Genomic DNA, 21,076 nt, shown 5'->3' on the forward strand with positions numbered 1-21,076 from the left:
AGGATCTTAGAGGAACTTAACTTAAATAAAAATTGTTGGCCTGCAGCTACTACATAGGGATGTATAATTGATATAATTCATGAGATCCCACATTTTATACTCACATAAGACTTTAGTAAAGCAAAAGATACAGAACAGCAAGATAAATAAAGCACAAGCACCCATCAGAGACGTCCAAGAATTCCAAATACAGCTGCCAAGATTCTTTTTGTTATACAGGACATGCTTTATCTTTGGATCATGAACCACCAGGACATGTATGAAATATCTTGGACTCAGGGAACCCACAGGCTCATCTGAGGAGCGGTCTTTTATACATTTCTGGTCACATAGCTTATATACCAGACTACTACCAGGATCAAAAACAGAAACCACGAGAATATAACAGAAACTAGGGGTACAAATTATCGGTCTGGATATTTTCCATAAACAATTCTGATATGTTGGTACAGGTCATCCCCTTGTCTGTTTTGGACCCTGGGATATATTAATCAGTAGTTAGTGATTCAACTTTGCCAATGACCAGTCAGCACCGTGGCTCTAAGCATCCCTGAATATAAACACAGGGCTTTAACAGACTAGCTGAGATTAATCTTTTACTTACGAAGAGAAGAATCATACAAAGATTTTGGCAACATGACATCTCTCAAGTTGAAAGACAGAGGCCATATCCTCAAGGTTCATAAGTAGAATGTTCTGATACTGCCTAGGAGTTTTTACTCTTTGTTTTTACAAAAAAAGGCCAAAACTTCAACATTCTTATAATTATATCAAATATAAATTTTCCAGATTATTACCATAATGAATGAAAAACATGCTCTTCTTCCCCAATCTTTGCTTGTTCATGGAATTGTACTATAATTGAATTTAAGCCATCATGCTACAATATTTAACAAAGGTCTCATAAGGAAATATTTGGTAAATAAAATAGTAGAATGCTGGATATCTACAACTATTCTAAATAAAAAAAGAATCTGTATAAAGGGAAAGAGAGCATACTTGAAAACTTCTGTATGTTTACTGATATTCTAAACTTAAATTATTGTCATGACTTGAGAATAATATCAATGAACATATAGAAGACTAGTCCTAATTACATATTACATAGAGACACAATGATTTTTTTTTAAATTTTATTTACCAAACTAGTTAACATACGGTGTAGTAATTGTTTCAGGAGTAGAATTTAGAGATTCATTGCTTACATATAACACCCAGTGCTCATCCCAGCAAGTGTCCTCCTTAAACCCATCACCCATTTAGCCCATTCTCCCACCCAATACGCCTCAGGCAACCCTCAGTTTGTCCTCTGTATTTAAGAGTCTTGTGGTGTGCCTCCTTCTCTGTTTTTATCTTATTTTTCCTTCCCTTCTCCTCTGTTCATCTTAACTTCTATATATGAGTGAAATCATATGATATTTATCTTTCTCTGGCTGACTTACTTCACTTAGCATAATACATTCTAGTTCCATCCACATTATTGCAAATGGCAAGATTTCATTCTTTTTAATCTCTGAGTAATAGTCCATGGTGTATATATACCACATCTTTATCCATTCACAGAGACACAATGATTAATCCAAGAATCTTCTCCACTCCTACCCCCCACCCCCCAAATCCTTGATAGGAAAGCAGAATGGGTTGCAGGATTGATCATTGGTTTTTGTTTTTTTCCCCTATTTTACAGGATTCAAGGGTCGTATGAGATAACGTAGGTACTTAATACAAGTATTGCCTACCACATAGTACACTTAAATAAGTGATAACTATTATCTTAACACTGGAGGCAAAATTTCAAACTTCAGAAGCCATTTTTGCAATGGGAATATAGAAATCAAATCTCTGTGCAGAGATGTATTATAATGTATTAAGTCGTAAAGTATGGATAAAAATAAAAGAACTAAAACTAAACATTTAAGCCTTGAAAAGCCCTAAATATGGTGAAAAAAGGAAAACAACTAATCAAAGGAGTCATTGTAAAATTTAGAGAGCTAAAAAATTATCAAGAGTATTAAACAGAAGTTAAAGGAAGATATTCTTTCTTAAAAATTGTTTTAACTGTACTATAGTGAATTTATAATACTAAATTTGTTTCAGGTGTATAACATAGTGATTTAATTATATATTACAAAATATCATGATAAGTGTGGCACAATATTATTGACTATGCTTTAAGTTATAAAATAAATATGTAAAGAAGGTATTTTCAAGAATGAAGTAACTTGCAAGTTCAAATCTGGCCAAGAGTCAGAAAAAATTAGGATGTTCTATTACTTAAAGCTTATTTTAATTTAAGTGATTTTCCTTTCCAATCCAAGAAATCACACTGAACCTTATTGTTACATAGAGTGCTTTCAGTGAAGATAGGTGAAAATAATTATTTGGTTCAAGATTATAGTTCTGTATGCTTAAATATAGAAAATAATTATCTATATGATATTTTTATCTGTTAAGTTTCTGCTTAATAACTGTCAGGCTTGAAATTTTCATATCATATGCTTATGCTATACTGCTTTTCATTTACTAAAATCAAAGGGCTGTGGCATGCTTATTAAGAACAAAATGGTCTACTTATACATCTTTGGTTTTGGTACTCCAGAAACTCTTACCCAATTATAATTACTGGGGAATTTTTCCTCTCCAATGGGGACTAAGTTCTAATAATTTTTCCTATATAACATTCTCAAATGTCACTGGAATAAAAAAAATACAATCATATAGAATACAGAATATTCTATTAAATGTGTTGCCAGATGTAAGTACTCAAATTTAATTTTACCTAATGTATCATGCATGCTATCTTTTTAGAACAGTGGTTCTCAAACTCCAGAATGCAGTAAAATGACACAGAGGACTTGTTAAAACACAGATTGCTGGGTCTTGTTTCAGACTCTACCACCTCAGTACATATGAGGTGGGCCCAAGAAATTACATTTCTAGGAATTCCCTAAGTGATATAGGTGTTACAGCTGATGCTGGTGAGGGACTCATTGCTTTAGAATAATGATTTATACCTGTTTCTTTCTCAAGGTTCTAGAGTATGAGAGAACAATAAAATTAACATTTGCCTTTAGCAAAACATGTTGGAAGGTCCATCTTGAACAAAATATTGAGGCATTTCCTTGTCACATAATGGAAAACTTTAGCTGCAACCAGCCTTGCCAGCTGTTTAAAATAAATTCATTCAGCTGCCCATATTCATAGAAAGAAATCTTTCCTGGAACTATCATCACTAACAACACATGTAGAGAAAAATCACATTTGCCTAATTATATCAATTTTCTGGAATGAAGTAAAAGTCTCACAGAAGTAACAAATACCAGTTGTTCCAACTTAACAAAATATAAATTGCTTGTTTTTTAAAAACAAAAAGTATAACGGATTAAGTTTAGAGAATTCTATGGCATGTTAGTTTATTAAATATTTTTAAATTGCATTGTATTGCAATCATTAATGTGATCAGACTTTTAAAAACTAACGTGTTTCCAGCAATTTTGAAAACATAGTTTTATAAATATACTTAGTACACATTGACATTAACAATGAATGTATCTATATTTTTCTACCATGGCTATAAAACATGAAGGAAATGTCTTTAAATCCTTACGTTCTTTTTTTTAAAATTTTTTTAATGTTTATTTATTTTAGAGACAGTGAGACAGCACATGCAGGGAAGGGGCAGAGAGAGCCTGAGACAGAACCTGAAGCAGGCTACAGGCTCTGAGCTTTCAGCAGAGACTGACGCAGGGCTCGAACCCACGAACCCTAACATCATGACCTGAGCTGAAGTCGGACACTCAACCGACTGAGCCACCCAGGCACCTCCTTAAGTTCTTTAAGCATTAGATGATACATAAAATATTATGACCTTTGTAAGACATCAATATTTAGTAACAGTATACAGAATTTCAAGTATGTCTACATGTATATGCACAGTTCCAGAAAACACATGTAATGATTACAAAGTGATGAATATATATTATTCATCCATAGGGATGAATTAATTGCTATGAAATTTTAATGCACAATTCTACAGTATGCTTTGAAAGACAAAATGACTGAAGAAAATAAGAACTGAGGAATTACTATGTAAGAACAGAGACCCTAATCATATGTGACAAAGTTCTTTGTAATTTTGTTTTATTATTTAATGTAATATTCTGTCAGAAATAGGATTACATATGTTCATATCAGCACATAAAATGGACTTTGGGCAATATCATTGATTTGAAATTCATCAGAAATGTGAATCATGAACTCCCAATTACTTTCCTGATAGCATAGCATAGCAACATTGTATATGATTTATAATCTTTATTACTATCTGTAGGAGGAGACACAATAGCCTGTGATGACATACTCTGTTCTCAGTATTGCTAGTGTCAGTGGTAGAGGTGCATTATGAGTATATTTGAAAAATTGTATCTGAATTAAATATCTTTACATTATCTTAACTAATATTTCTCTTGATAATGGAAGGAAACATTTAAACAAATCTCTTCCTTAAGATAGTTGCACATTTATGTCTTCTCTTTATCAAAATTAATTAAGAAAGGATAAACTATAATTTTATTGTCCTCTAAGATTGTGGCTTACTAAGTAAAACAAAATTAAGTGTATATAGATAAGTGTTACTAAACTTGATACTACCTATTCCATTTAAATAAAAAAAATACAGAGAGAATTAATTATCTGCCCCTAGTATTATCACTTACTCTGTGTTTTGACCTGAGAAATGTTAAGCTTGTGTATTTTTTGCATGATAACCATCTTGACAAGTATCTGGACTTCCTCTGTGAAGGAAAATGCAGCATTTAGGGTAGGTGATTTTTTGTCTTGTTTTCTAGATGGACAACAGAGAAGAAAAATAATACATATTGTATAGTTGTTATGTGGCAGGATTTCTACAATCTTTTCATTATGTGGCAGGAATTCTACAGTCTTTTAAAGAAGCCAAACATCCTTAATCTTACTATGTGTTGGCAAATACAATTCAGAGTTAGCATCTGGGGAACTGTGATTGACCATTGAGGAAATGAGATAGATTCACCTGCTTTATGAGTTTTCTTAGTCCTACAGCCAGCATCCCTTTTCTAAATAATGAAAGAGCCCTTTTTGACCAAATGTTTTCTAAAATATATTTATTTGTCATACAATATTTTGATAAAAATTTTAAAAGAAATAAACAAAAGACCTTTTGTCTATTCAAGATCCATTTGGGATAGATCCCAAATTTAAGGTTAATGATACAGAGTACTTTGCTTGACACACCAGGACCCTTCATTTTTAAGTTCATGCCTTAGGATCTCTGATCATCTATTTTTGTTTTTCAAAAAGGAAAAAACAAAAAAAAAAAGACCTCACCCCCCACATTGCTACTGTTAACTACATGTGTTTCTATGTAAAATTACCTTCAAGTGATATTTTTATTCTATTTTCTCGTTAAACTTTTATTTTAATGGGTCTAAAAATTCTGTGACAGATTTTTGGTCAAGTTGTTTCCATTAAAAAGTACTGATTTTGGGGCGCCTAGGTGGCGCAGTCGGTTAAGCGTCCGACTTCAGCCAGGTCACGATCTCGCGGTCCGTGAGTTCGAGCCCCGAGTCGGGCTCTGGGCTGATGGCTCGGAGCCTGGAGCCTGTTTCCGATTCTGTGTCTCCCTCTCTCTCTGCCCCTCCCCCGTTCATGCTGTGTCTCTCTCTGTCCCAAAAATAAATAAACGTTGAAAAAAAAAAAAAAAAGTACTGATTTTAAAAACTAATGACTTAAAACTGCACACACACACACACACACACACACGCACAAATGGTCCATAAAACATTCTCCTTTCTTCTGGAGGCTTTACAATGAATTGTTATCATCAACCGGTCTTTCACTATTAAACTTAAAGGTCCAATTGACACAAACAGTTGTGAGACCTTTCCTCTACCACTGATTAAGACTGGGGTGGCAGGTCCTGGGAGTGATGTTCATTTAGCCTTCTGAGCTTTCTGGAAGGACTTGGTGTCCCTACCAGCTCTGCTACCTTCTTGTCCACTGCTTTGATGACACCCACACCAATCTTCTGTCTCATACCATGAACAGCAAAACAGCCTGGAGGAGGATAGTCAGAGAAGCTCTCAACACACATAGGCTTGTCAGGAACCATATCAATGATGGCAGAATCACCAGATTTCAAGAACTTGGGGCCATCTTCCAGCATTTTGCCAGAATGACAGTCTTCTCCTTTCTCTCAGTGAATCTGCAGGCAATGTGAGCTGTGTGACCAACCAGCACAGGTGCATATCCAGCACTGATTTGGCCTGGATGGTTCAGTATAATCACCTGAGTCATGAAGCCAGCTGCTTCCATTGGTGGGTCATTTTTGCTGTCACCAGCCACATCACCTTGGCAAACATCTTTGACAGATACGTTCTTGACATTGAAGCCAACATTGTCCCCCCAGGAAAAGGCTCACTCAAAGCTTCATGGTACATTTCAACAGACTTTACTTCAGTTGTAACACTGACTGGTGGAAAGGTGACCACCATGCCAGGTTTAAGAACGCCAGTCTCCAAAAGGCCCACAGGGAGAGTACCAATACCACCAATTTTGTAGGCATCCTGGAGGAGCAGACACAAGGGCTTGTCAGATGGATGAGTTGGTGGCAGAATGCAATCCAGGTTCAAGCAGTGTGGTTCCATTGGCATTGCAGTCTTCACAGTTAACTTTCCATCCCTTGAACCAAGGTGTGTTTGCACTTGGCTCCAGCATGTTGTCACCATTGCAACCAGAGAATGGCACAAATGCTACTGTGTCAGGGTTGTAGCCGATTTTCTTGTTGTAGGTGCTACTTCCTTAACCATTACCTCATATCTCTTCCGGCTGTAGGGCGGCTCAGTGGAATCTGTTTTGTTAACACCAACAATAAGTTGTTTTACACCCAGCGTGTAAGCCAGAAGGGCATGCCCACGGGTCTGCCCTTTATTGGAGAGCCTGCTTCAAATTCACCAACACCAGCAGCAACAATCAGGATGGCACAGTCAGCCTGAGATGTGCCTGTAATCATATTTTTGATAAAGTCTCTGTGTCCTGGGGCATCAGTGATGGTCACATAATACTTACTGGTCTTGAATTTCCACAGGGAGATATAAATGGTGACATCATGTTCACAATGTAACCTCCTTCTCAATTTTTTTGATAGTGTTTTTGTCAGTCCCACCACATTTGTGGATTAGATAACCAGTAGTGGAAGAGTTGCCTGAATCTATATGTCCAATGATGACGATATCCATATGTCTTTTCCTTTCCCATTATGGTTTAGGTTTAGCAGAGGTTTTCATAACACCTGTGTTGTGGCAGCAAGCCTGTTGCAAAAAAGCTCAAATAATATGTTTAAATTCTTTGATATCAATAGATTTTTTAATTAATTTTTTAATGTTTATTTTTGAGAGAGAGAGAAACATGAGCACGAGTGGGGAAGGGGAAGAGAGAAAGGGAGACACAAAGTCAGAAGCAGGCTCCAGGCTCTGAGCAGTCATCACAGAGTCTGACGTGAAGCTTGAACGCCCGAACCTTGAGATCCTGATCTGAGCTGAAGTTGGATGCTTAACCACCTGAGCCACCCAGGCGACCCATCAATAGATTTTTTTTAAGAAGATAATTTACTATTTAGAAGTATCCTCAATTAGCAAAGTTCAGTGAATGATATAATGTTTCCAGTAGGTATTCTTAGACATACACTCAAGAAGTGAGGGTATAATCCTAAAAAAAAAAAAAATATATTAACAAACTGAAACCAAAAATAAACAAAAAAGAATTATACATCATGACCAAGTGGGATTTCTCCAAGGTATGTAAGACTGGTTCAACATATGAAAATTATTAAAATAATCCTCACATCAGCAGACTGAAATAGAAAAATCACATGTTCATAACAGTAGATACAGAGAAAGCATTTGACAAAATACAACACCACTTCAGTATCAAAATTTTTGATAAACTAGGAACAAAGGGGTAGTTCCTCAACTTGATAAAGAATATCTACAAAAAATTTACAAATAACATCATACTTAATGATAAGAAATATGAAGCTTTCCCACTGAGATCAGTTACAAAGCAAAGATGTCACCTCTCACCACTACTTTTCAACATGTAGTAGAAGTTCTAGCTAATGCAGTAAAGCAAGAAAAGGAAAGAAAAAGTATATGTATTGGGAAGGAAGATATAAAACTGTCTTCATTTACAGATGATATGATTGCCTATGTAAAACACTGAAAAAAATTCAGAAAAAAAATTTTTACTGGAACAAATAAACAATTATAACAAGGTGCAGAATACAAGGTTACTATGCAAAGGCAATCTTTTTCATATATATCAGTAATGAACAAATGGAATTTGAATTTAAAAACACAATCCTATTTACATTATCATCCCCCAAATGAAATACTTTGTTATAAATCTAACAAAATATGTAGAAGATCTACATTAAGAAAACTAGAAAACTCCAATGAATGAAATCAAAGAAGAGCTAAAAAAAAAATAGGGAGATATTCCATGTTCATTAAAAGGAAGACTCAATATTATCAGGATGTCAGTTCTTCACAATCTGATCTACAGATTCAATGAAATGCCAATCAAAATACCAAAAAGTTACAGTGTGGATATTGAGAGACCAAAGACCCAGAATAACCCAACATGGAATCAAAGTAGATCAAAGTTGAAGAACTGATGCTACCCAACTTCAAGATTTAATATAAAACTATAGTAATCAAGATAGTGCAGATTGGTAAAAGAAGAGATAACTAGATCAATGAAACAGAACAAAGAACCCAGAAGAAAAACCACATGAATACAGCCAACTGATATTTGAAAAGGAGTAAAGGCAATGGAGTAGAGCAAAGATAGTCTTGCCAACAAATGGTGTTAGAACAACTAGAAACCCATATGTAAAAAAAGAACGTAGACATGCCTACACACTTCACAAAAATTAACTCAGAATAGATCACATACTTAAATACGAAACACAAAATTACAAATCTCTTAGAGGACATATAGGAGAATATCTAGATAATTGAGTATGGTAATGACTTTTAGATATGACACAGAAGGCATGTTACATGTAAGAAATAATTGATAAGATAAACTTAATTAAAATTAAACACTTCTTTGTGAAAGATCATGTCAGGAGAATTAGAAGAAAAGCCTCAGATTAGCAGAGAATATTTGTAACAGACACACCTGATAAAAGACTATTATCCAAAATATATAAGAACTCTAAAAATTCACAGTAAGAAAACAACCTGATTAAAAAATGGGCAAGGGACCTTAAAAGGCACCTCACCAGAGAAGATATGCAGCTAGCAAATAAGCATATGAAAAGACACTCCACACCATGTGTCATCCTGGAAAGGCAAATTAAGACAACAATGTGATATTATTAGGTATCTATTAGAATGCCCCAAATTTGAAATATTGACTACACCAAATGCTGGCAAAAATGTGAGGAAACAGGAAATCTCATTCATTGCTGGAGAGAATGCAAAATGGTACAGCCATTTTGGAAAATAGTTGGTGGTTTCTTACAAACCTAAACATACTCTTACCATATGATTCAGCAAACGTGCTCTTTGGCATTTAACCAAAGATTGTAAAAATTTATGTCCATACAAAAACTTGCACATGGATATTTAGAGCAGCTTTATTAAAAATTGCCTGAACTTGGAAGTAACAAAGATGTTCTTAAATAGGTGAACAGATAGGGGCGCCTGGGTGGCTCAGTCGGTTGAGCGTCGGACTTCAGCTCAGGTCACGATCTCGCGGTCCGTGAGTTCGAGCCCCGCGTCGGGCTCTGGGCTGATGGCTCAGAGCCTGGAGCCTGCTTCCGATTCTGTGTCTCCCCCTCTCTCTGCCCCTCCCCCGTTCATGCTCTGTCTCTCTCTGTCTCAAAAATAAATAAAACGTTAAAAAAAAAAATAGGTGAACGGATAAACTGTGGTACGTCCACAATGGAATATCATTCATCACTAAAAAGAAATGAGCTATCAAGCCATGAAAAGGCATGGAGGAAACTTAAATTCGTGTTTACTGCCATGTGAGGGTTTACTGGAATTAGGAAATACTAATAGGATCCAATTTTTAAACTCTGATAAGGATTTTTCCCCTTTCTCTATAAAGTTTGTAATTCTTAAGGAATTATCCACACTGGTGTGGGAAGATACACATACTTTTAAAATAACTTTCTATTATAGACGTCAATAAATGCAGGTAGTACATATTCTACTTAGGGTCTCTTACATCAGTGTTTTATAGGTTTCTAGATTTATTTCTTCTGACTCTGAACATGATGGAAGGATGAGAGGGTGCATAAAAAGTTATAAAAAGCCACAAAATGAATTTCTTTAACTCTGCAAAATGTAGGGGTTAAAAGGTGTATAGGCAAAATACCTATAAATGAAAGCTATATTGAAAAATCTTTGTTATAATTTCTTTTAATGTTTATTTATTTGCTTTTGAGAGAGTGAAAGCACAAGTGGGGGAGGGAGAGGGAGAAAGAGAGAGAGAGAGATTGAGAGAGAGAGAGAGAGAGAGAGAGAGAATCCGAAGCAGGCTCCAGGCATTGAGCTGTCAGCGCAGAGCCTGATGTGGGTCTTGAACTCACAAATGGTGAGATCATGACCTAAGCTGAAGTCAGACGCTTAATCAACTGAGCGATAAGTGCCCTGAAAAATCTTTCTTCTTAAATAGACTTATCCTTACATGAGATTGCAATGTGTACCTCTAGTATCATCCCATAGCTTGTACTACAAAGAATAACATATAAATTGTCATTTCCAGTTTTATAGTGATGGATGTTACATTTAAATAATACAAAACAAACTGAGAATAGTGTCTCATTCCTTTTATTAGTATGTTTTTAATGGCACCTAATTTCCCAATCCTTAAGATGTATATTTATCTAAAAGATGTATTTGCATTTAAGAGAAAATAATACTTATGTAATTAAACTCACAGAAAGATAAAACTGCTCCAGCCTTAGATCACCGTATGAGTGATGCTATGTAGTTTTTTTTTTTTTATTTATAAAACGTATGTATTTGAACTACTAAGCAAAGTGAAATTTAAATGGTAAGTTATGTGTTTTTCCTCATAGATACTCATAGATCACCTATATCCGTGTCATTTCATAGCATCGTGCATAATAAAGGGTAACTGTGCTGCCTAGTTTCTGTGTTGTTTGAAAAAAGAAGAACTCAGAGGCAGTGTCTCTCCAGCTTAAGTCTGAAGTATGCATTTTGGTAACTGGCAAGCTGACAGGCAGAATCTCCTGCCTCAGAGCTCACTGATAAGAGTTCTAGCTGGACGGAAAACACGTGCAAGAGCAAACTCAAAGGAAACTTCAATAGTGCCTTGATTATGGGAGAAGTAACTTCATGTATTTGAAGTCAAAGAATGCAACCGTAACATGCACATCATGATCTACTTCACTGGGCAGAAATGCTTTGTGGAACAAAGATCAAAGAATGCCAAATCACATTATGAAATTATTTTGTGCAAGGCTGCAAATAGAAACTAAGTAAATTAAAAATAAGAACAGCCTAATGATCACAGCAATATTTTGAATGTGGATATGTGAATCTACGTGCGACATGAAGCAGTGAAAGGGAATATTCTATTTGCTTAACAAGATTTTGTGTTTTCCTTAAGTTTATTTATTTTGAGAGAGATGGTGAGTGAACATGCAAGTGGGGGAGGGGCAGAGAGAAAGGGTGAGAGAGAATCCCAAGCAGGCTCCAAACTGTCAGTGCAGAGCCCGATGCAGGGCTGGATCTCACAACCTGTGAGATCATGACCTTAACCAGAGTCCAGAATTAGATGTTTAACCAACTGAGCTACTGAGTGGCCCCAAGATTTCATATTTTTAAATGTAGTAAAATTACATTATCATTTCAGACCTATTACTCATTTGTCAACACTATCTGTTGATCTATAGATGCATTTATTTCCCTAGTGATTGCTTTCTTATCATATTCACTTTTTAAAACATACGTTTTTCTAATAATGATCATGTCATTAAATACTGTGTATTTGCCTCTGATGAGGTGAGAAAACTGATGAATAGGACACTGAGATATTTGCAGAAGCCATTCTGAACACCTACTTAGAGAACTAGCAGATTCTCAGCGAAAAAGTTTACTAAAGCCATAACAAAACAGTGGAATACGAAAGTAAGTCAATGCACAGTTGAATGGGGGGAGAAGTAATTGAGAAACTAATAATGATGTAGGCTGGTACTGTACAATTCACTGGGTAGTCTCACTCATAGTACCATAGGGGATTTGTTGCATAATTTGACACACTCAGGTAATAGAATTGGTTAAATCTGATAAGCAGCAGCCTTCTAATGGTACTACACAATCTGTTTACTCACAAATAGACCCAGCTTTCATTTGGAAAAACTGTATCAAATCCTGCTTTTGAGAGAGTACCATAACAAGAGATGAAGGCAGATTATAGGATTATAAAGAAACAATCAGACTATCTGCTCGGCAGTCAGTGGACACAAGAGTTATGGTGGCTTGGCATTGACAATGAAAAAGAACTGTGGTTCTTCAGATTTGTTAAAATGCAGATTTATATGGAATATTAAAGTACAGTAGTGACATGGTTTTCACTGTAGAACATCTGTGCCAAATACACAATTCTGGTACCAATTTAAATGTAATGTATTTGTCCCTCACTAGCTGATATGCCCTGAAGACTTCTTCTTACACATTTACTCCAGAAAAATTGTTTCTACTTATGTTTCTTAAAGCGAATAATTGTCTTCTACCAAGACTGTGGATGAACTGGATGATGCTGACACAGTACATATACATAGAAAATGACTATAATTGTTTGACAATAGAGATCAACTAGAGTTATACCAAGAGTTCAGGAAACAGAAATCTCTGCCCTAGCACTGTATGATGCAAATATATGAATAGATAGAATTGTTCTATATCTGTACTATGCGTTACAAAATACTTACAAGCCACACATTGCTACTGAGAACTTGAAATGGTGGTTAGTTTGTTACACAGAATTTTTAATGGATTTTAAGCTGATTTTATTTTTTTAATGTTTTAATATTTATTTATTTTTGAGAGAGAGAGACAGAGACAGAAAGAGTACGAGGAGGGGAAGGCAGAGAGAGAGAGAGAGAGAGAGACAGGATCCAAAGTAGGCTACAGGCTCTGAGTTGTCTGCACAGAGTCCAGTGTGGGGCTCAAACCTACAAACCATGAGATCATGACCTGAGCCAAAGTCAGACACTTAACTGACTGAGCCACCCAGGTGCCCCATTTCATTTTCATTTTATAGAGCCATATATAGCTAATGACTACATTTTTGGACAGAGCATCTCTAGAACATAAAATTAGAATAACTAGAAATAAGCAATTTATTAAATGATGGAGTTAGAAGGCAACACTTTAGCAGGGACTTTGGTCTTATAAACAAACACATAAATTTAAAAATTATATAAAGATAAATATATTTCTGTCTATCTATCTATCTATCTATCTATCTATCTATCTATCTATCTATATCTATTTCCCATCCTGACCAGATATTCAAAGTTCAGTATTCAGGTGTTCTTTCAGAAGTTCATAAATTTAATCAGAAGCCTAAGTACTTCCCATCTTAGGCTCTTCTATCCTTAGGGTATCCAAGTGTAGCTCTTCATGGACACATGTTGTTTTTAGAAACTCTAAGAATAAGGTCCTTATTTAAAACACCTAAAGAAAAAAAGGAAATAGTAAGGTTCTCTCAGATCTCAGTCTTTATATTAGTAAAGAAAACCTCTCCTAGAAGATACCCCACAAACTTTATTTATATTTTATTTATTGTATCAATCCACATGGGCAGAACTGGCTGCAGGGATTAAAGGGGATTGACTAACACTTGAAGACTGAATCACAGAAGAGAGGCTTAGACAGAAAGGAAAAAGAGGAAGAACTCTTGAGTAGGGCACTAGTGGTGTCTCCTAAGCATACTATTAATCCTGAAGAAAATCTCAGCTGAGTAGGGTAAATGAAAAAAAAGAAAAAAAAGAAAAATATGTAAAAATGCTTCAGTAGAAATATAAAAATGTACCAAGGGCCTCCAGCGGTAGACAAGAGTGAAAGATGGTTTTTCAGTACTTGAGAAAAGGATTTATGAAGGCACAAAGTTTGTCTTCTTTAGACTGAGACATATGGTATGTAGTGAAGAGTAGAAAGATATAGATCTGGAGGGCTTGCTAAGAGTTAGCTCACCTAAACCAAGTATGTCAAGATAAATATATGTGCCTCAAATCAGAAATGGTAGGTAATTGTTGAGTAGTTTTCAATGGAGAATGATACCATCAGACTAATTATTGTTACTAAAATATTTCATGTGTACCAAAGGGTAGGTAGAGTGTGGCAAAAACTTCTCCTGCTTACAAATAACTCTAATCCCAACCTGGTACTCCATGTTCCTTTCCAGCTTTATTTTACTTAGTAGAAATTATCACCTTGTAATATATATTGAGCCACACACCATATGCTATGCCCTCCCTGTCAAAATCTTCCCAGTTATTTGACTATTCTCTCTCTCCCTCACCTACTCCACTCAAGCCACAGTGCTCTTCTTTCTGTTTGACACACATACTAGCCATCTTTCTCCTTGGAACATTTGCAATTGTCCTTTCCATTTGAAATACTCTTTAGATATTACAAGACTTCATCCTTCGCAGGTATTTATCAGGTTCAGTCTCAGAGGAACCATCCTGAAACCGCATATTTAATATTACAACTACCACCCTCCCCTAACCTAGCAAATTCTATATACATTTCTAGGTTTCATAATTTTTCTCATTGAACATATATATTTTGGTCAACATTCTAGATATCATACCAAATGAAAATTCTATATAGAATACTGTCTGCTTTTCTCACTGCTGTCTATCCATGTTAAGCACATAGCAGGTTCCTTATAAATATTACTAGAAAGAATATATTCACTCTTTATAACAACGATATGCCCATGACTGTATCTTGCTTACTAATAAGGTCTTTTGGACAGAAATTTTATGTTATTTGTTTATTTCAGGCTTAGCATTTTCTGTTTTATAAGACTAAGGCAAACAATTGTTAATATGCAAGTTGTGTTGGCAGACTATAAACTAGTGATACAGCAGATCATATGTGGTCCAGCTATAAGCTTTATTTGGCTTATTTCAGTTAATGAAACCTGAAAAAGGAAGTTATCAACCAATATTTATAAATAAATACATTTTAATATAAAATTCATAACTAACTAATAAAAGTGAGCTTACTTTCCTTCATAGTAATAATCAGTTAATGCCAACTATTGGTAGACAGGGTATATGTTAAAAATAGCCCCCATCCCCAACTCATTTCATTCATTTATATTCTTTGACTTGCTTTCTTGATATTTTAGTTTGTAACCTCTGGTATAATTAATGGAAAACTTCAGAAGAATGTGAAAATATTCTTTTCACCAAGTATTAGAATCTTTTCAGAGAAATTAATTTTAATTTGCTTCTATTTTAAAATGAAATATAACTATTTGTTGATAGAATTTCACTCTTACTATATTAATGTGCATATTTTGATAATATTTATAATTATTTTGTCAATTCCACATATTAGCCAACTCAATAAATTAATTAACTTCAACTCTCTAAATTAATTAAATCTACAACATCACAGAGTCCCGTTGTCTTTAATTAGTAAATGGCCCTAAGAAAACCTGGGCAGGAAACACAGGAACATAGCAACAGGATCGGGAGGCTGGAAAGCACAAAGAGCGGTTGATAAACTTGAAATATTCTTCCATATCGGTATTTCCAATACATTTTAAAGGGCATATAAGGCTGTGACAGCTTTTCAGCTGAAAATACATTTGAAGGAACTTGAAAATGTAATGTGTGCCACAGTGAGAAGGTATATCGTGTTTATTCTCCCAAGAAACACAAAGGCAGGCCAACCTTTCACCTGGCTTCAACACAGATTCAGTCTCTCTTTATTAGACACTTTTTATAAGACCGTGACTATACTTCCTGAAAGTTAGAAACATTCAAAGAAGTGACTTAAACTTTACTGTGCATCTGCATGTTTAAAAGTATGTACAATGTTGGGGCACCCGTGTGGCTCAGTGGGTTAAGTGACTGACTTTGGCTCAGGTCATGATCTCGCAGTTTGTGAGTTCGAGCCCTGGGTTAGGCTCTGTGCTGACAGCTCAGAGCCTGGAGCCTATTTTTGATTCTGTGTCTGCCCCTCCCACTCACGCTCTGTCTTTCTCTCTAAAATAAATAAACATTAAAAAATTTAAGAAAAGTATGTACAATGTTTGAAATTTATTGATGACATCAACCTACTAAAGAAGAAAGAAGAGTAATTCAGAAAAGGGGACTATATTTGTAGGATCAAATGTCCCTGACAAGGTAAAAGTCAATGATTCTAAAGATCATGAATGAGGATAGACTCTGACATGAGTTCAGGGACATGGGAAGGAAGGGAGAGGATATGGATAAGATGCAGGTGGTTTGATACGTTTGGGGCAGGGAAGATGAGGTCATTACTGTGCAACTAAGTTATATCTGTCACTAGTACCCATGTAGATACCTATTTTAATATCCATATTTGAGATAAATATAAGGCAGTATCATCCACTTAGATTGAAAAGTGAGGGAAAGTTTGAGGGGAAAAGAAATTGTGTAAAATGAGATGTTATTGAATGTGGGAGAGCACACATCATAGTGAAGGATGAAAGATTTATGGGCAGTGTAGACTGAGTATTTGAAATATTTGATGATGATTTAGAGATCCCTCAACAGGAATGTGTTTTCTCTCCATCTACAGTCAGTTGTTCAGGTGCTGGGACACTAGATTAACTTTAATATTAAAAATCACTAATGATTATTGTATCAATTGTACTAAGTATCATAAATATATAAACTCATTACAACAATAACATGCTCAGATAGGACAACCAATCCAATATTACACTTATAAGATGCAGAGATTGAACTCTTAGAGAATTTGGGTTTATCCAGGGTGAGAGATGGAGGGAGAGAGGAGCAAGATACTAAGAGTGTAAGGAATGGAGTGATTCCCAGAGCAGATAAATGATAGAACTTAAGCAGAAAATGGGATTTTTTCACATTTATATAGCATATGTAGCATATTTTTCATATTTATTTCATATTTCAGTCAGATTTTTCATATTTATGTAGCACTTGTTAATATTTTTTTCTTCAAGTAAGTGCCTAATGTGAAATACTAACAGGTATTTGGAGGTGAGCCAGTCAAGGAGACCTGGAAGTGAGACCTATAATAGCAGGGAAAGAAAGGAAAAAGTGGGAAAAGGAACATAATCTTTACACCACAGTATATATAAAAGGGAAATGGTGCGAAATGAGGGATGATCTTTAATGAATGTGGAGGAATAACTGGGGAAATCATCACTGAGTGTTGCAAATCAGTTTTCTAATTTATTTAAATATAGAATCACTCATCAAGTAAGCTATATTTAAAATGAAATACTTTAAAACCTCTCAGTAGTTTCAAAGATTCCCTCAAGATTGGTTAAGTTAATTAAATATGGTAGCATTATATATATATGAATACCATGAGGCATCTTGATCATAACAGTATATTTGAATGCAGGAGAATCGTTTATCAGCAATATTAGTTTCTGTTAGAGTGGTGGTTCTCTGTTCATGATAACATAAAACAACATACAATGAACTGAAAAACTCTTTGGAACTTTCTTGAATCAATAAGAAGGTTGAGGGGCACCTGGATGGCCTAATCCGTTAAGCGTCCCACTCTTGGTTTCAGCTCAGGTCATGATCTTACTATTGTGAGATTGAGTCCCATGTAGAGCTCTGTGCTGGGCATGGACCCTTCTTAGGATTCTCTCTCCCTCTTTTTCTGCCCCTCCCCAGCTCGCTCTTGCTTGCTCTCTTTCTCTGTCTCAAAATAAAATAAACTTCAAAAATATATATTTAAAAAAAAAACAAAGAGAAGGTTGAAAATTCTTCACGGAAAAACTAGAACCCAGACATATCCACATGGTCTTAGAAGAAGAAATAATTCATCAGTTTTGCCTACATGTAACCACTGAAGACATCTTCTATCATTACATTGTTTAAAATTCACTGGCCTAAGATATAATGGTAAGAGGAAATCACTAGGTGAAATGAGTCACCAGGACACTCAGTATAGGCTATATAATGCTGCAGTAATATAACTTTAACGTTTCAGTGATTTAATACAACAAAAGCATTTGCCTTACTTATATGACATGGCCAAAGATCGTTGGCAATACAGTTCTGCTCACACATGTTCCATCTACTTATATCCCACCTACTAAATCAAGTCACATGGCCTTGCTTAACAGCAAGGAGAACTCTTTCCTGGTAAGAAAAGAGATCTTGCTTAGTTCCAGTAATGTCTACCACAGACCCCTATGGCTTCTAAGGGTGACCAATGTAGTAAATTCCTATGCTTTGAAAAAAGGAGAACGGATGCTGGAAAACAACTTTTTACTATTGCAAATATTTTTTTAATTGAGATTTTGATTTAATATGTGATTGATACATAGGGCACATATTTTATATCCATTTTATGCAGGAGGACATAAAAAGAGAAATAAATACATTTGCCCAAGGTCTTAAATGGCGTAGTCCATGTTTCTTGGAATGCTTTCATTGTTCCTTGGTTAAATATTAAAAAAAAAAAAATTTATTTACGAGAGAGAGAGAGAGCCAGCAGGGGAGGAACAGAGTGTGAAGGAGACACAGAATCCAAAGCAGTTTCCAGGCTCCGAGCTTTCAGCACAGATCCCAACTGCGGGGCTTGAACTCACATCACAGATCGTGAGATCATAATCTGAGCCAAAGCAGTCGCTTAACCGATAGAGCCACCCAGGTGCCCCAATAAAGTATTTTTTAAATCCATGACATTCAAGCTAAATGGTACAAATTCTGTGTATCATTTTACAAACTTCTTAGCTATAATCTATTCTCTGCTGTTGTGTCCCTTTCATATATCTTAAATTTAGCATTTGCCACTTACATCATGATTGGCTATAGTTCTCTATTGTCTTTTAAGAAATAATGAAAAGTGCTTTTAAAAGTTCAGAATATTAAGAGCAGAAGAATGTGTATTTAATAAAAAAAAAAACAGTAAGTACATCATTAGTCTTTCAAGTTTAAGACTTGACTCCATGTTATTTGCAGAATGCCTCTGTAATGTTATTTTTCTGCACTATCTTTAGAACTAATCCAGCTTTGGGGTGCCCAGGTGACTTAGTTGGTTAAGCGTCTGACTCTTGATTTCAGCTCAGGTCATGATCTCATGGTTTGTGAGTTTGAGCCCCACATCAGACTCTGTTTTGATGGTGCAGAAACTGAGATTCTCTCTCCCCCCACTCTCCCTCTCTTTCAAAAAATAAAGTAAAATAAAATAAAATAAAATAAAATAAAATAAAATAAACATTAAAAAAAGAACTACCCAACAATCAAGAAGAATGGAATCTTGCCATTTGTAATTATGTGGATGGAACTAGAGGGTATTATGCTAAGCAAAATTAGTCAGAGAAAGACAAATATATGACTTCACTCATATGAGGACTTTAAGACACAGAACAGATGAACATAAGGGAAGGGAAGCAAAAATAATATAAAGACAGGGAGGGGAACAAAACATAAGAGAGTCTTAAACGTGGAGAACAAACAGAGGGTTACTAGAGGAATTGTGGGAGGGGGGATGGGCTAAATGGGTAAGGGGCATTAAGGAATCTACCCCTGAAATCATTGTTGCACTATATGCTAACCAATTTGGATGTGAATTAAAAAAATAAAATTTAAAAAAAATAACTAATCCAGTTTTGCTCATTTACATAGCTACAAGGAGACAAACTTCTCAGATGATATCTATGTCATTGCCTATAAATGTGCAATACGCTCATTTGCTAGTGTTTTAAGGATAAGTGATTCAGAGGTTTAAAGATCTTATTTTATATTTTTAACAAAAACTAATAAAGCTTGAGTATACTTTTTACAGTGTAAATAATGTTATTCTTGTATTTATTTTCAAGTTTTTCTTTCCAAGTTTCCCTTTTATAAGTGAATATAAGACTCATTAATCAATAAGTAATTTATAGAAACCCGTACATCTGCAAGTCCCATATAACAGAGAAACAAAACATTTGATGTCCTGGCAATAGATTGCTACTAAAAGAATAATATATTTAAAATTCAAAATAGCTTCTTATATAATAGCTAAAGAATTCAATAGTGTTAAAAAAATAATTACTTTCTGTAAACCCTTGTACAAGCTGTCTGATCAACATGACAGAAAAAAATTTTCAAAGAATATATATGTGTCTCATACAATGGACATTTTATCCACTGTCATAGAAGCCCCTTCCTTTTATTTCCTTCAGAAGTTTTGAAGAGAAACTCTTTTTTTAAGCCTTTATATAATTGCAAATAATTTTCTACATAGGTTTGTCTTCTACAGAATAGATACAGTTTTGTCAGTCTTTTGTGATCCTTGTCCTCTTTACAAATGTGGTTTAAATTGAGCTCTACTGAATATTTTCCATTTCTAACAGTTTAAAAAGGTGCTTTCTTAACAAAATATAACATAGTTCATAACTTGTACATGTACAGCACAGTTTTCTCTTTTATTTTGTTCTCAGGATCTCTTTTGTCATCTTCTCACTCACATTACTTCATCTATAGTTTTATCAGGCCCCAATATTCTTATTTTATCATTGACATATAAGGTTAAATCCATTTTATACTTCTTATCTTAGACTGATATGTGCTTCCTTTTTCATTTATTCACCTTTAAGCTTGCTGTCGACCTCTGGACATATTAACTCAACTAAAAACATATTGACCAACCGCCAACTAAAAAGCACTCTCTCAGTTCTCCAAACAACTCTAAGCCAACATTCCCAATTGCTTCTTTAAAAAATTCTAAGGACTTTTTGCGTTGCCTGTCAAGTTTACACGAATAACATTTCATTTCTTTTTCCCAAACACCATTTCATT

At 35.0% G+C, this 21,076-nt stretch overlaps 1 pseudogene; it reads right to left on the reverse strand.

Moving 5' to 3' along the window:
* Nucleotides 1-5,832: 5,832 nt before the first annotated feature.
* On the reverse strand, nt 5,833-7,338 carry LOC112861726 (elongation factor 1-alpha 1 pseudogene; annotated as a pseudogene).
* Between the last annotated feature and the right edge of the window lie 13,738 nt (nt 7,339-21,076).

Source organism: Puma concolor, chromosome A1, assembly GCF_028749965.1.
Source record: "Puma concolor isolate L17-30 chromosome A1, mPumCon1.1.hap2, whole genome shotgun sequence".
Taxonomy (NCBI): domain Eukaryota; kingdom Metazoa; phylum Chordata; class Mammalia; order Carnivora; family Felidae; genus Puma; species Puma concolor.